General features: G+C 34.9%; 2 pseudogenes; both read right to left on the bottom strand.

Annotated features, from left to right (window-relative positions):
• Positions 1–702: 702 nt before the first annotated feature.
• Positions 703–3,760, bottom strand: LOC107160142 (annotated as a pseudogene).
• Positions 3,761–11,158: 7,398 nt separating this feature from the next.
• Positions 11,159–14,750, bottom strand: part of LOC125614575 — a 3,832-nt pseudogene continuing 240 nt past the window's right edge.

Raw genomic sequence — 14,750 nt, forward strand, 5'->3', positions numbered from 1 at the left:
ATGTGGCATTTATACACAATGGAGTATTACTTAGCACTAAAAAATGACAAAATCATGGAATTTGCAGGGAAATGGATGGCACTAGAGCAGATTATGCTAAGTGAAGCTAGCCAATCCCTAAAAAACAAATGCCAAATATCATCTTTGATATAAGGAGAGCAACTAAGAACAGAATAGGGAGGAAGAGCATGAGAAGAAGATTACCATTAAACAGGGTCGAGAGGGGGGAGGGAAAGAGAAAGAGAAGGGAAATTGCATGGTAAAGGAAGGAAACCCTCATTGTTTTACAAAATTACATATAAGAGGAAGTGAGGGGAAAGTGGAAAAGAAACAAGAGAGAGAAATGAATTACAATAGATGGGGTAGAGAGAGAAGATGGGAGGAGAGGGGAGAGGAGGTGAGGGGGGATAGTAGAGGTTAGGAAGGGCAGCAGAATACAACAGACACTAGTATGATAGTATGTAAAAAAGTGGATGTGGAACCGATGTGAATCTGTAATATGTATACAGGGTAAAAATGGGAGTTCATAATCTGCTTGAATCAAATGTATGAAATTATGATATGTCAAGAACTTTGTAATGTTTTGAACAACTAATAATAAAAAAATAAAATAAAATTTCTTCTCTTTCATTATTATAATTTCTTATTTCTTTCTGAAAAATGTATTAAAATACAGTAATTGTTAAACTATCTTCTGGAAAGTCAAGCATCCTTAACATTTCTGTACAGGTTCATTATCAGTCTTGTGCAAGAGTTAACAATTCGTGGACCAGTGTCAGTTTTTGCTTTTCCTGCAAAGTTGATGATGCACATCAAACATCATCCCAATGCCTCAAGAAACACCTAATCTGCTGCTTCCTTTGATTCTCTCTTCTTGTTGCCTGCTCTGCCTGGGTGTGAAGCCAATTACTACTTCCTTAGTGATAAACATAAATGGCAGTTTTTCCTCCTCCACTATTCAAAGCCAATGTTGGCCTAGTAAGTAAGTCTGAAATAATCTGAGAAGATAATTTAGTCTTCCTGCTGTTTGTTGCTGCACTCTTACTTCAGCTTCACCTGCCAAATTCATCCATGCCTTTCTTTTGGTACTTTCTTCAAAATTCTTGAGCCAACACATTTACATATTGAGGAACACATTATTTTTGCCTCATAGCAATCAGTAGTTTTTAAGACATTCTGACATTGACAGTTGCATCCCTTGCTATCATATTGATATGATTCTCCCCATTTACTTTCCTTGTTTTAGGCTTAAAATCTTCTGTATTTCTGTCAAAACATGCCTTTATTGTTTTTTGCCTTTCATTTTCATGTTACCTATTGTTATAACAATTAATACAACTGCAAATGTTATAAAATTTGCCATTTACAAAGCAATCACAGTATAATTTCAAACAGTGATTTTGTTCAATTACAGGGCTTTCTGGTCTGACTGGCAGATACTGATGGGATTATGCCATTGAATGGAAGATTTGCCTGGGTCTGGATACCAGAAGTTCCAGTAAAGTTATAGCTGACTGCTATATACACATATGAAGACTGCTGTAGCTGAGTAATGTACTGAGCTGGAAGCACTGCATAACCCAGAATCCCTGTTCCTGGAGCTGGTACCAGGACAGTACCTGGTGGCAGGTTAGGGATGTTGGGCTGGATCTGTGACAGTGGGGTGAAAGGCATCATAAGCCATTGCTGTGGTTGATATTCTTGATATTTATGAAGCTGGATTGATGGATTTGGGGACAACTTGTTGGATAGTCTGAGCTTCGACAAATGGAACTGACATCTGCACTGGGGTTGTATTAACAACCATTGGCTTTGCTTCGTATAGAGGCTTAATGCTTGTACTGGGATTCTGACTAACTGGTTGGGTTAAGATACTGGCTATTGTGGCAGTAACAAATAAGAAATAATGAAACTTCCTTCTAAGCACTTGAATCTGCTGGCAATTGCCAGCAGTTCTAGAAGAATTGGGAGCAGTTTCCAGAGGAATACTTGTCTTAAATTGTGATATGCCCACTCCTCCAACAGTGATGGTCTGCACAGCTGAATTCCATTGCCTTATTTTCTGATGTCAAAAGTGAGATGGCTGTTTTATTTGGCATCTGCATTATTGAATTAATTATTTTTATTTTTATTTTTTATTAGTTGCTCAAGACAATACAATGATCTTGACATATCATACATTTGATTCAAATGGGGTATGAATTCTCATTTTTCCACGTATACAGATTGCAGGATCACATTGGTTATACAGCCACATATATACATACAGCAATACTACGGTATGTTGTATTCTGCTGCCCTCCCTATCTCCCCTCCCCTCCCCCCTCCCATCACCTCTCTGTACCCACTCTACTGTGATACATTTCTTTTTTTTCCTTCCCCCTCACACCATCATATATGTATATTGTATAATGATGAGGATGTCCTTCTATCTTCCATGCAATTCCCCTTCTCCCTCCCATTCCCTCCCACCTCTCTTCCATGTTTAGTGGTAATCTTATTCTCATGCTCTTCCTCCATACTCTGTTTTGAGTCACCTCCCTTATATCAGAGAAGTCATTTGGCATTTGTTTTTTAGGAAGTGGCTAACTTCACTTAGCATAATCTGCTCTAATGCCATCCATTTCCCTGCAAATGCCATCATTTTGTTATTTTTTAGTGCTGAGTAATATTCCATTGTGTATAAATGTCATTTTTTTTTATCCATTCATCTATTGAAGGGCATCTAGGTGGGTTCCACAGTCTATCTATTGTGAATTGTGCTGCTATGAACACTGATGCAGCTGTGTCCCTGTTGTATGCTCTTTTTCGATCTTTTGGGTATAGTCTGAGAAAAGGAATAGCTGGGTCAAATGGTGGTTTCATTCTGAGCTTTCCAAGGAATCTCCACACTCCCCTCCAAATTGGCTGCACCAATTTGCAGCCCCACCAGCAATGTATGAGTGTACCTTTTTTCCTCACATCCTTGCCAGCACTTGTTGTTGTTTGACTTCATAATGGCTGCCATTCTTACTGGAGTGAGATGGTATCTTAGAGTGGTTTTAATTTGTATTTCTCTGATTGCTAGCAATAGTGAGCATTTTTTTGTGTGTGTATTTGTTAATTGATTGTATATCCTCTTCTGAGAAGTGTCTGTTCAAGTCCTTGGCCCATTTGTCAATTGGGTTATTTGATTTCTGTTGTTTACCTTTTTGAGTTCTTTGTGTATCCTAGAGATTAGAACTCTATCTGAAGTGTGAGGTGTAAAAATGTGTTCCCAGGATGTAGGCTCCCTATTTACCTCACTTATTATTTCTCTTGCTGAAAAAAAAACTTTTCAGTTTGAATACATCCCATTTGTTGATTCTTGATTTTAACTCTTGTGCTGTAGGTGTCCTATTAAGGAAATTGGAGCCCGACCCCACAAGATGGAGATTAGGGCCAGCTTTTTCTTTTATTTGATGAGAGTCTCTGGTTTGATTCCTAGATCCTTGATCCATTTTTAGTTAACTTTTGTGCATGGTGAGAGAAAGGGATTCAGTTGAATTTAAATTTGATGCAATAACACCACTTTCAGATATTGTTCTGGTCTTTGATGGAGTTCTAGGGGTAGACTGTGAAAGAACATTACCTGCAATGACTGATGGTGATAATTGAGTTGTCTTTCTGTAACTGCTTTACTGTTAATTGATTTTTCAAATATCAACTTCATGATTAATGGAATACAGGTTGGTGTTCCAGGCTTGTTAGCAATCTCATCTGGCACCACCTCTATGATCATTCTCCTGTTAGAATGATTGCAACACCATAGGCACCACTGCCTCCTCACAAGGCATTCCTCCAGCTCCTAGCAGCTGTGGTGCCTCCAAGACACACACCCAGGTTTGTTCAAAATCACAAGCCCCACACCATCCTACCACTTCATCCCATATACACTATGTCTATAACTTTTAATTGGAGTATTTTGTCCATTTCCATTTAACATTGTTCAATTCATCTCATATTCTTTTAAAAATTTCTAAAATACAAATTATGTGCCACAAATTTCTCTTCCTTAAATTGCATGGTTTCAATGCTTTAAAGTTTATTTACAAAGTCTTGAAGGAGGATAATCTAATTTCGGAAAAGTTTCAGTCTTATGTATTCTTATTTTCTCTGTTTTCTTTATTCTTTTACATTACTCATATATTCAGATATTACATTTTCCTTCTACTGGTTCTACTTTACTAATCTTTGAGTTAGTACCCTAGAGCTTACACATGCATCTGTGGAATTAATAAACTAATACAGGTTAGTAAGAGTACTATGTTGCAGGATAATGTGAGACCTTGGAACATGTGTTAACAAGCTGAAGCCTTTTCTTTTGTATTATAACTGCTCTGCATCTCAACAACATGCATATTTTAAGCCCTATCTTTCCAAGAGTGTCAGGCTCACCTCAGTGCATTTCTTTTCTCTATGGAATTATGGATCCCTCATGTCCTGAGCTACCTCAGATGCTTCCAAAGCCTCTGAACTCCCCTACATTTTTTCATTTTACTTATTTGATTTACTTATTTGATTATTTAGTATTTGGTTATTTTTGGTAATTTATCACCTCTTAAATAAATCCTTTAAAACTTTTCAAGTTTAGGGAGTTTCTCTTTTCTATAGCCAGAACACTGGCTGGCTGCAAGCTGAAAATGGAATTACTAATACTTTTCTGATATTTTTTCCTAAAATTTTCAAATAAGGTCTCATCCAAACAATAAATATTTAAAACAAATTCAAACAACTTTGTTTTTTACCAACAAGTTTGTTTCCCCCCAAAAGAACGTGAGTGTGATACATGGGTTCCTTGGAGAAAGATAGTTTGTTAAAGAAGTGAACCAACTGCCAGTTAACAAAGTATTAAATGAAAGCCACACTGTACACTTTCATTAAAACATTTGCATGTAGGTAAATCAATTATATTTAAACAGGAAATCAATTTAAACCTTGTGGAAAGGGAAAGAAACAAATATTTGATTAGAATTTGTTAAACTATAAACCAAATTTATACCTACTGACATAGGCTTTGCACTGGTTATTTGTATACTTGCTTTCTGTCTAATGACTAGTATTCTCATTAGTTAGTATGCTACCTTTTTTATTTACCATTTTTCATCTTTGCATGTATTTCTATTTTTCTTTAATTTTTTGTGGTTGTAAATGGACGACATGCCTTTATTTTATTTGTTTATCTTTATGTAGTGCTGAGGATAGAGCCCAGTACCTCATATGTGCTAGAGAAGCACTCTACCACTGAGCTACAGCCCCAAACCCTGACATGTGTTTTCAAATGGCAGAACTATAGACTCACTAGAACTCCAACAGAGCAGTCTCCTAAATACTCTCAAGTACAGGCTGAGTAATTTTAAAATGGAAAATTCGAAGTACTAAATAAGGACACACTGGTACAGCATTGATATAAAAGAAATTATAAATAATTAAATAGCATCTCTGTGTACTGAAATATTGAATATGATCTCTATTTTAAACTACATGATACTGCTGTTATCCTGTTATTACTTTGAGAAATTTACCATAAACTTAATAAGTAAATGAGGTCCCAAATTGAAGTTCAGTAATTTATTAAGACATTTACCCTATTTTCTGGCTTTACTGTGGCTTTTTTTTATTAACCAGGTGAAATTCCCTTTTCAGATGTTGAAAAATGAAGCAGATATAGTAGAGTAATCTTAGCACTCTTCCACACTAACACATGTATGATCTAATTCAAGGAAAGATCTTCTAAATTGCATTTGCAAATTTGATTTTTTTTAATTAAACAAGGCAACAAAGGTCTATGATCTATCACTTCCTAAATAATCCCTGTTTTAGAACAGGAAAGCTCTTAGAATACTAATTAAATGCTATCTGAATTTGCCCAAACACTCAGGAAAACATGTATACTTTTAACTCACTGTAACTAATAATTCTTCAAATCACAGAATATGCTATAATGGCTCAGGCATAAATTTCCAAGTTAACAAATTCAAATGGATGGATGCTAATAATATAGCAGTCTCTCTCATGTAGGCTACATATGAGAATTAATAAATCCAATCAAATACCATTAACAATTATATATTAACAGAATCAATAGTCAGGAACAACTTATAGAAGGAAAAAAAAAAGCAATGAGGGAGGCCCACCATATTACTAAACACTGGAATATTTCTAAAATATCAGATGGTTAAATCACAGCACTTGACACTAAAAGACTTGCTTGTGTGACAGAATACTTAGTGTACAGTAACAGCCTTTGAAGGGGAGTAAATTTACTGTACAATTTAAAAGGCATCACAGTAAATATAAGGAAGGGGATTCTCAGTCATGAATAATGATGGGATTGTGGCATATCCATTGGGAAAAATCAACTTACAATACTAATCTCAATAACTCTCAAAACATATCTACCAAGATTTAAGACAAAAACAAAAAAGGAGGAGTAACTCTCCAGAAAGAATATAAACTACAACACCATGCTTTAAGAGAATAATCTTATGGGGCTGAGGTGGCTCAGCAGGTGAGCTCTCACCTAGCCTGTGTGAGGAACTGGGTTGGATCCTCAGCACCACATAAAAATAAGTAAATAAAATAAAGGCATTGTGTACAACTACAACTCACAGTTTTTTTTTAAAAAAGAAAATAATCTTATAAAAATTGATTAGAGCAGTTTTCCTTACTTCTTAGCTTCTGCTAGATCTCTAGCTTGACCAGTCTTAAACTCAAAATATAAATTACAGGTCCTACAAGATTTACTAGGATTATAAAAAAACAATTCAGACAATGTTGTGTTGTAAACTAATCAAAAAGTCAGTAAGAGTATATGTTAGAGGTTATAGATTACTAAATTTTATAGATTATAGAGGTAAGATTTTTCACTCAATTTTGCTACCTTCTATTAAAAAAAAAAACTGTTACAAGAGCTGTTTCTGAAAAACTGAAATGGAAAGTGTCTTCTTTCAAAAATTGTTTTTCTGTATCCACAGAATGTAACCAACTCAGGATATGGTGGTGGTCGTGGAGAGCTACATCCTGGGTTTGAGTACATTCATGGGTCTACATGACTTTAAAATAGATTATTGCCCCTAATCAGCTGCAACCCAGGATATGGTTGTGGAGCATGTGTTTGATGATGTGATTAAGCTAACTGCTTTTTTTAGCCTCTGTAACATCTTTGCTTGTATGATACTGAGAAAAGCCCCTGAATTGTGGTTTTTTTTTTTTTTCCATTCTAAAATTTCCAAGACACAGGCAAGGAAATTGTGGTTCTTCCACAGAGCATCAGTCTCTATGGGTGGGAGACAGTCCCTGGCCAGCTAAATAAAGCTCTCTTTTGTGAATTATAACTTAGAGTTTTTTTTTTGTTTGTTTGTTTGTTTTTTTTTGTTGTTGTTGTTGTTTTTATTTGTTTGTTTGTTTGTTTGCTTGTTTGTTTTTGAGGTGGCTGCCTATATCAATAAGAGAAGGAAAAAAAATGTCTTTTTAAATCCAAACTGCTTGGCTGGCTATCTTATCCGTTTTCAGCTGGCTTTATTAACTACTGTTACAGGAAAGAAAGACAAAAATAGATACCAAATGTATAAGCTTTCTTTTAATTTTTTTTTGTTTTATTTTGAGAATTTCACAGATTTCTGCATTGTTTATATCTGAACTGACTTGTATCTGAGCTAAAAGTACAGTCTGACCTGATGAAGAAGTTAGTATTGTGGCTATTTACATTTTTTAATATTCTATGTTAGTTAATGTATTTTTCTGATCCGTCTTATTTTATCTAACTCTAAAGATTTTCACATTCTGTCTTTGTCCAAAGGCCAATTTATCCAGGGTTAACTCTCAAATACATTCAAAAAATTATTTTAATGCATAGGAGAATATAAATGTGGTGATGATGGGAATAAATCTGATAACTATCAGGGACAAATAGCCATCTATCTGAAACCTTTGATTTCAGTGTCCATCATGGCTATTAGATTTTATACCTGGCATTTCCAATTATACAGGCCTGTCCTGTCTATATATTATGTATATATAGACAGGAATCACACTGGCATTTAAAAAATTAGCACTCATGAATTAAAATTTAAACAAGTAAATGGAGCCAGATAATTCAATTCAAATCAATTAATTAAATACAAATATAGATGTCTTTAAAATTCTAACTCACAAATTTTTCTAGATGGCCAGACAATAAAATCTTTATTTCTAAAAAATGTCTATAATATAATATAACATCCATTGCTTCTAAAATTTTTCAACAGAGAAGACATAATTAATACTGTTATTCACATTTTTCTTATATTCTTATTTTATGATTAAAATAAGTAAATTAAACTTAAAATAATTGGGATTAATCTCCATCAATATGGTTTTTTAAATAAATAAATTAGAAATTAATTTATGAATTAATTCCTTATATTTCTATAGCTGTGTTATCCCCTCATTTGGATCCCAATTTACTATCTCTTTTTTTAACCCTTCAAACTCTTTCACAGCATCATATGTCTCCCATCTTCCTTGCTCATACGTACACCCACACCAAGATTCCTGAACCTCTGATAGAGAATAATGCTCACATAGATACAGCTGTGAGATGTCTTTATCTTTTATTTTCAGATGATGTAAAATCTCATGGATTTTTTTCATCAAAATGCACAATTATTAATGAAGATTTTTCCATGGCTTCCCAAAAAGCTCATGCCAATGTCATTAAATGTTCTCACTGTACACACTTCCAGGCCCCTATGTGGGAATCTGAAAATCCATGAGGCCTACATTCTAATGTCCTTTGGCACATGCATGTTATCCATTTCCCTCCTCTCATGCCTACTTCTTTCTTAATATTTTCACTGATACTCATTCTGGATTTATCTGGCTACTGCCTATTGATCTAAAAATGTATCTGCTTACATTTCTCATTTATTATTCTGCTTTGCTGATATGGACAAGCCTACTTATTTAAAGACAGATAAGTCTCTGCATATGCAACCTGTGCTTTTGTACAATTTTGTACTCATTGGAATATAATTTTAACCGATGGAATTCCCCATTCTACCACAAAAATCTTCATTGAATTAGCACATCATACCCTCTAGACATGCCTCTCAATAAAAAATAAAAAAGGAGACCTAGCCCAGAGAAGAATACAATTTTTAATTTTATGAAAATGGGAATAAAATAAAGGATATCAGGGACAATGGGGACTGAGTGAACTTAAATGTGGTTTCCAATTTCAAAAATTTTTCTGAGAACTAGAATTTTTTTATATTTGAAATTTCCTGTTTACATGACACAGTTGTGTTTTCTTGTATATTCTTAATATGCTTTAGTTTTTCTTCTTTTATGGAAAAACTAGCTGATTTCTATTATTATCATCAATCCAACAAGACTTTAAATCAATTAAAATCTTTCACTAAGCATAAAGTTATTTTCACATTTGCTACAATCATAATAAATGCATTTAGTTGTATAAAGGCACAAGTTTTGTTTAGATTTTAAAATATCCCTGACAAAAATATTATATATATGTATATATATATATATATATATATATATATATATATACATATATATAATATTTCCATTGTTGCTTATGTAAATTAATCAAATTAAGTCACACTATCTAGAATAATATACAATGAAAATAATTTACTCATAAGATTCATATTTAAACCATGTTTATTTATAAAATACTATTCTAAGAATTGTAATTCCGTTAAGCTTCAATTGGAGCAAAAGTATAATCACTTGAGTAAAAGCAGTTAGTTAATCTAAAAATGAGGTATATATTACTTTTGAAGGCAGATCAAAAAAAATATTGTCAGAATTCTTGTTGTGCTTCTGCATGTTCAGTAGCAGGCTCATTTGAAGGTGGAATCAACCCTGAAGGGAAGTCACTTCTACTTTCAGAATGCAGGGGGTGGTGGAGGGGAAATTCAGCTCTTGTGGGGAGATAATGAGGAAAATACCACAGTCTCATTGGGAATGCAGGGGGCAGTGGATCCGGTGGAAAATATTCTCAATGTTCCATACATGTTTCCTGGAGGAGATGGAGGAAAAAAAGGTCCTCTTCTCATGAACTGATTCTTTGGATCCATTGGAAACAATGGACCTCTGAGTGGAGGGAAAAGTGAGAAAGCAAAGCTAGAGCCAGTTGCTTCATTTTCAGCAGGGAGAGATGAATCAGGCACATGGGAATTACCAAGATCAACTTTTGTATCATTTCTACTGGATTCCATTTCTGAAGACATATGCCCATCCATTTTATCCAAAGGCAGCATAATAGAACTTCTGGGTTCTACTGATCCATATGGTCCACCATAATTACAATAACATTCATCATGCCTTGGTAGAGGAAGATGTGGATCAGAATATGATTGGCCTGGTGGAGCCATCATCATCTTAGGGTTCTATTTCCATGGAGGTGACAGGGGCTCAATGTTATAAGGCACTCTCTGAGGATCAGTTATCCCATAGCCTGAGTCTCTCCTTTCATTGATAATCTGAGGGACCAGAGGATTCTCTGGGCCTCTTGAGTCTCTTCCTCTTACCCTTGGAAGCAAAGGTGAGAGTTTGAGTGGACCCTTTCTTTTCCAAATGTAGAGATTTTATCTCAGATGAAGGTTGACCGAATGGTGAGGGACCATTTGGGGAATTTTCTCTGCCAAAGACTGTACTTGAATCATCAAGTTCAGAAGGATTGTTTTCTACAAGTTTAAATTTAAACTCTTTTCCAGTTAAGTTTTGTCTGTCATGAGCATTTTGTTTCCTTAAATCATTGAAGTATCTTTCAGCACTCTGAGCTACCAACACATTATCATGTGCTTTTTTCTCATAGTACATAATGGGCCCATGATAAGAATGAATGGTTCTCTCCAATTCTTCTTCAGGGTCTTTGACTTGCTTTCTATAGGTCTCCAGCTGTTCACTTGCATGGCTGATGTTTTCCATCATTTTGGAAAGCTTCTCTTCTAGCTCTACCTGGTAATTTTTTCCCTTCTATTAATTTCTTTGGAGTTTCATTATATTATTTTCTTGATATATTTCAATCATGACATTAAGTTTCGGCTGAAGATTCTGATTCTCACTTTTAAATTGTGTATTTTTTGACTGCAAAGATGCTTGTCCTGTCAAGATTTTTAATATATTCTGTAAGGTCTTCCTTTATTTCAATTAATTCAGAGAATAAAGTAAACATTTGATTTTTTTCTCCTTGTAAGGTTTTAAGAGGCATTTAACTTAGTAGCACAAAACCATTCTTTCAAATCTCCTTTTGGCTGATCCTCTAAGTGAGCAAAAACACTCTTCATTTCCAATTCCATACTACCATCATCTATTAGGACTTCTCCAAGCACAGAAGCCCAATCTTTCATCTGCAGCAAGTGTTCAGTCAGAAAATTAATGTAATATTCTTTATCTCTTACAACTTGTTCTGCATGTACTTTGGAGTCTTCAAGTGTTGTTTTCTGTGTATTAAGTTTCTCTTTCCATACTTCAGCTTGGTATAAATGCTGTTCTGACTTTCCTGACGTTGATTATTTTCATTCAAAACCTCTTTTATTGCTACCTTAAATCCTTGTTCATTTGAAATAATCTCAAGGTTGTTTTAGCTTCAGGTATTTGTGATTTGAGGGATTATGATTCATCTTATAAGAACTTAATCCTTTTTGATATATCCACCATCAATTTATCCTGTTGAGAATATTTAGTTTTCTCTTCTTTTAGCTCTTTCTTAGAAGGAGTATTTCATCCTCCAGTTTAGATATGGACCTATCCAGATTTTCATATACTGCCTCCAAATTTTCTGCTTCTATTAACTCCTTCTCCAAAATAGCATCCTTTAAAGATGACTCTAAGCCTTCATTCTGTTTTTGAACAAGACTAACTTTTTCAAGTAGTTCACATTTTTCTTCATCTAGTCCAGAAAGTTTTAGAGCAAGATTTTTTCTCTTCTCATGTAACACCTGCTTCTCACAGACTGATAACTTCACTGCAAAAACAAGAAAACAAGAAAAAATTTAATAGCTGTATATATCACCAATTCCCATGAACAACAATAAGGACTAGGGTGTGTTTCTATGTCTTCAGACAATACTCACCATAACCCTACTAACTTCTTCCAGAACCACCCCAAGTATGGCTGAGGTGCAGCTGTTGCCCACCTCCCCATCATGCTAAGGCTACTTTGGCTATTCACTCCACAACCACACCATGCCCAGCCATGCCAAAACAGGCTGTGGACACTCAGGCCTTTGGGCAACACAGCAGACTATTGTGAACCATCAGGTGGGGGAGATGGCTGCAGGAATTGACATGGGGAGCCCCAGACATGGGCTCCCATGGGCCTAGCACTCTCACACTGCCTGTCAGAGAAGTCTTGGCTCCTTCACTATGCTGTGAATCCTAAAGCACCACAGGTTCAAGCCTGTCCCAATCAAGCCTGGGAGAAGTCCTCTCTAGGTCACCCACCCATTGGTTTGTTTCAGGCCAGTCCAAGACAGAACATATTATGTGACATTCTATACAGTCATAATATCACCCAGTTTGATGTAACTAAAATGCTAAAGTTCTGTAAAATTTTTAAAGAGCTAGTACATTATATATTTATATTTGTACCACTTGCCATTTTGTCTTAATGACTAATTCCTTTCTCTCCCCTTGTGTCCCCTCTCTTTTTCCTTTCTTCCTTTTCTTTTTTGCAGTGTTGGGAGTTAAACTCCAAGGCCTTCTACCTGCTAGGCAAGTTCTCTACCACTGAGCTTCATCCCTAGCCCTGTTGACACTTTCTACAGAAGTAATATGGATTATTTCTATAGGAAAAACTCTCCTGTTAGACTATTTTAACAGTAATTTTAGAAGAGTTGCTAACATGGGCACAAATCAGCTTTTACAAGTTACTTTTAAAAAGTATGCCATGTTTTTAAAAAGAAGAAGCTTAAAACTTCTGATGATTTTCATGTCAGTTTTTCTAGATAACTATTTAAGAGTCTTCAAAATCTTTTTCCAGATGTTATTTTCTTTTGAATTCTCATAGAAGGTAAAAACTTTCAAGTAGGCTAGTTGTTATAAATATATGGAAAATAGAAGGATATAATATGACTCTTTGAAATGGATTTAGCTCCTGAAGGTGAATTAAGTTTTTGTTCAGATAAAGAGTCTTTGCTTGATGTAAATAAAGGGTATCTAAATTTATTTTTCTTCCTAGTTGTGCTTAATTGTTAATAAGCCAGATCTAATGTTTGAAGAAAAGAACTCACTAGAAGTCATTGCTTTTCTAAATATCTCTAAATGCATGAAAAGTTCAAAGGCATTATGTCACCATGTACAATTAGAATGATTATAATTCTATGGCCGTAGCTGTATCAATGTAAAAGAAATCACTTATCCTGTTTGATAGGGTATGAAAGTTTAGAAACTTTTTGACAAATGTAATTATGTGCAGTTATGGATGTTAATTAGTTTATAGTTAATATTTCACAATGTATATACCTGTGTCAGGATCAAATTATCAACTGGGCATAGTATCACATACCTGTAATCCTAGACATTTAGGAAGCAGAGGCAGGAGTATCACAAGTTCAAGGCCAGCCACAGCAATTTAGCCAGGCCCTAAGCAATTTAGTGAGACCCTGCCTCAAAACAAAACAAAAAATACAAACCCTTCAGGGGACATTACAGATTGAAATCATAACACCATGTGCTATCTTCTACCACCTTATGACCCATTAGGACTCAGCAGATGCCAGTGCCATGCTCTTGAACTTCTAAAGCCAAGAGCTAATAAGTGTCTTTGCTCTATAACTTACCAAAGATGATATTCAATTATAGCAACACATATCATACTAGGTTTCAGAGAGATTACTGGTCAAGGCATACCACTACAAAGCAACAGTTCTGGGACTCAAACCAATTGTCTTCAGTTCCAAACCCCAATAGAAGCAGTTAGCTATCAACTAAAACACACAAAAACCAGGCTGCAGATTCCTCTTTACTTGCCAGAGCTGTTTCTGTTTGGATGTAAAAGTCACTAAATAATAGTAGCTTCTTTGCCAGAGCTGTTTCTGTTTGGATGTAAAAGTCACTAAATAATAGTAGCTTCTTTGCATCTACTACACCTGTATCAAGCTACCTACTTTCAAGTCGAATTCCTGAGCCTTTTCTTCATCTGAATATGCATCTCAATCACACTTTATAGTAATACTAATAATAATATTCACTAATCGAGTTATTCTCATCATTAAATGGACAGACAGAACATACATCAAATGGTGTTCCATTAGTTCCCACTCTTCTTTTCCCATTTTTAACTAGGAAAAAAAGTGAGAATTCTTAAAAATTATTTTTCTTTGAAGGATTATAGGATTTTGAAATGGCAAAGAAACTTTGATAGCATATCAAATAGTAATAAGATACTAAACCACACCCTACTAAAAAGTGAAGTCTGGGGCAATTACCTTTGAATCTTTCCATTCTGTGACATGGGCACCTGGTATTACCACTTATTTAAATGTGAGAAAGTTTTGCACCATTCATGTCATCATTCTCCAGATCACTAGAGATGATGATGACAGATGCAGTACCCCATGTACTTCTTGAACATTTACAGAGTTCAGAAACAGCTATTTGTGCACTTTTCTACAACTTTTAATTTCATTTCCTACCAAAATTCTAGTACTGAATAATTTTTCTTTGTAAAATGCAAGCATTGTGTTGTAGGAAATCAGTAGCATCCTATATTTAGAAAA

Source organism: Marmota marmota, unplaced genomic scaffold (assembly GCF_001458135.2).
Source record: "Marmota marmota marmota unplaced genomic scaffold, marMar, whole genome shotgun sequence".
NCBI classification, from domain to species: Eukaryota; Metazoa; Chordata; class Mammalia; order Rodentia; family Sciuridae; genus Marmota; species Marmota marmota.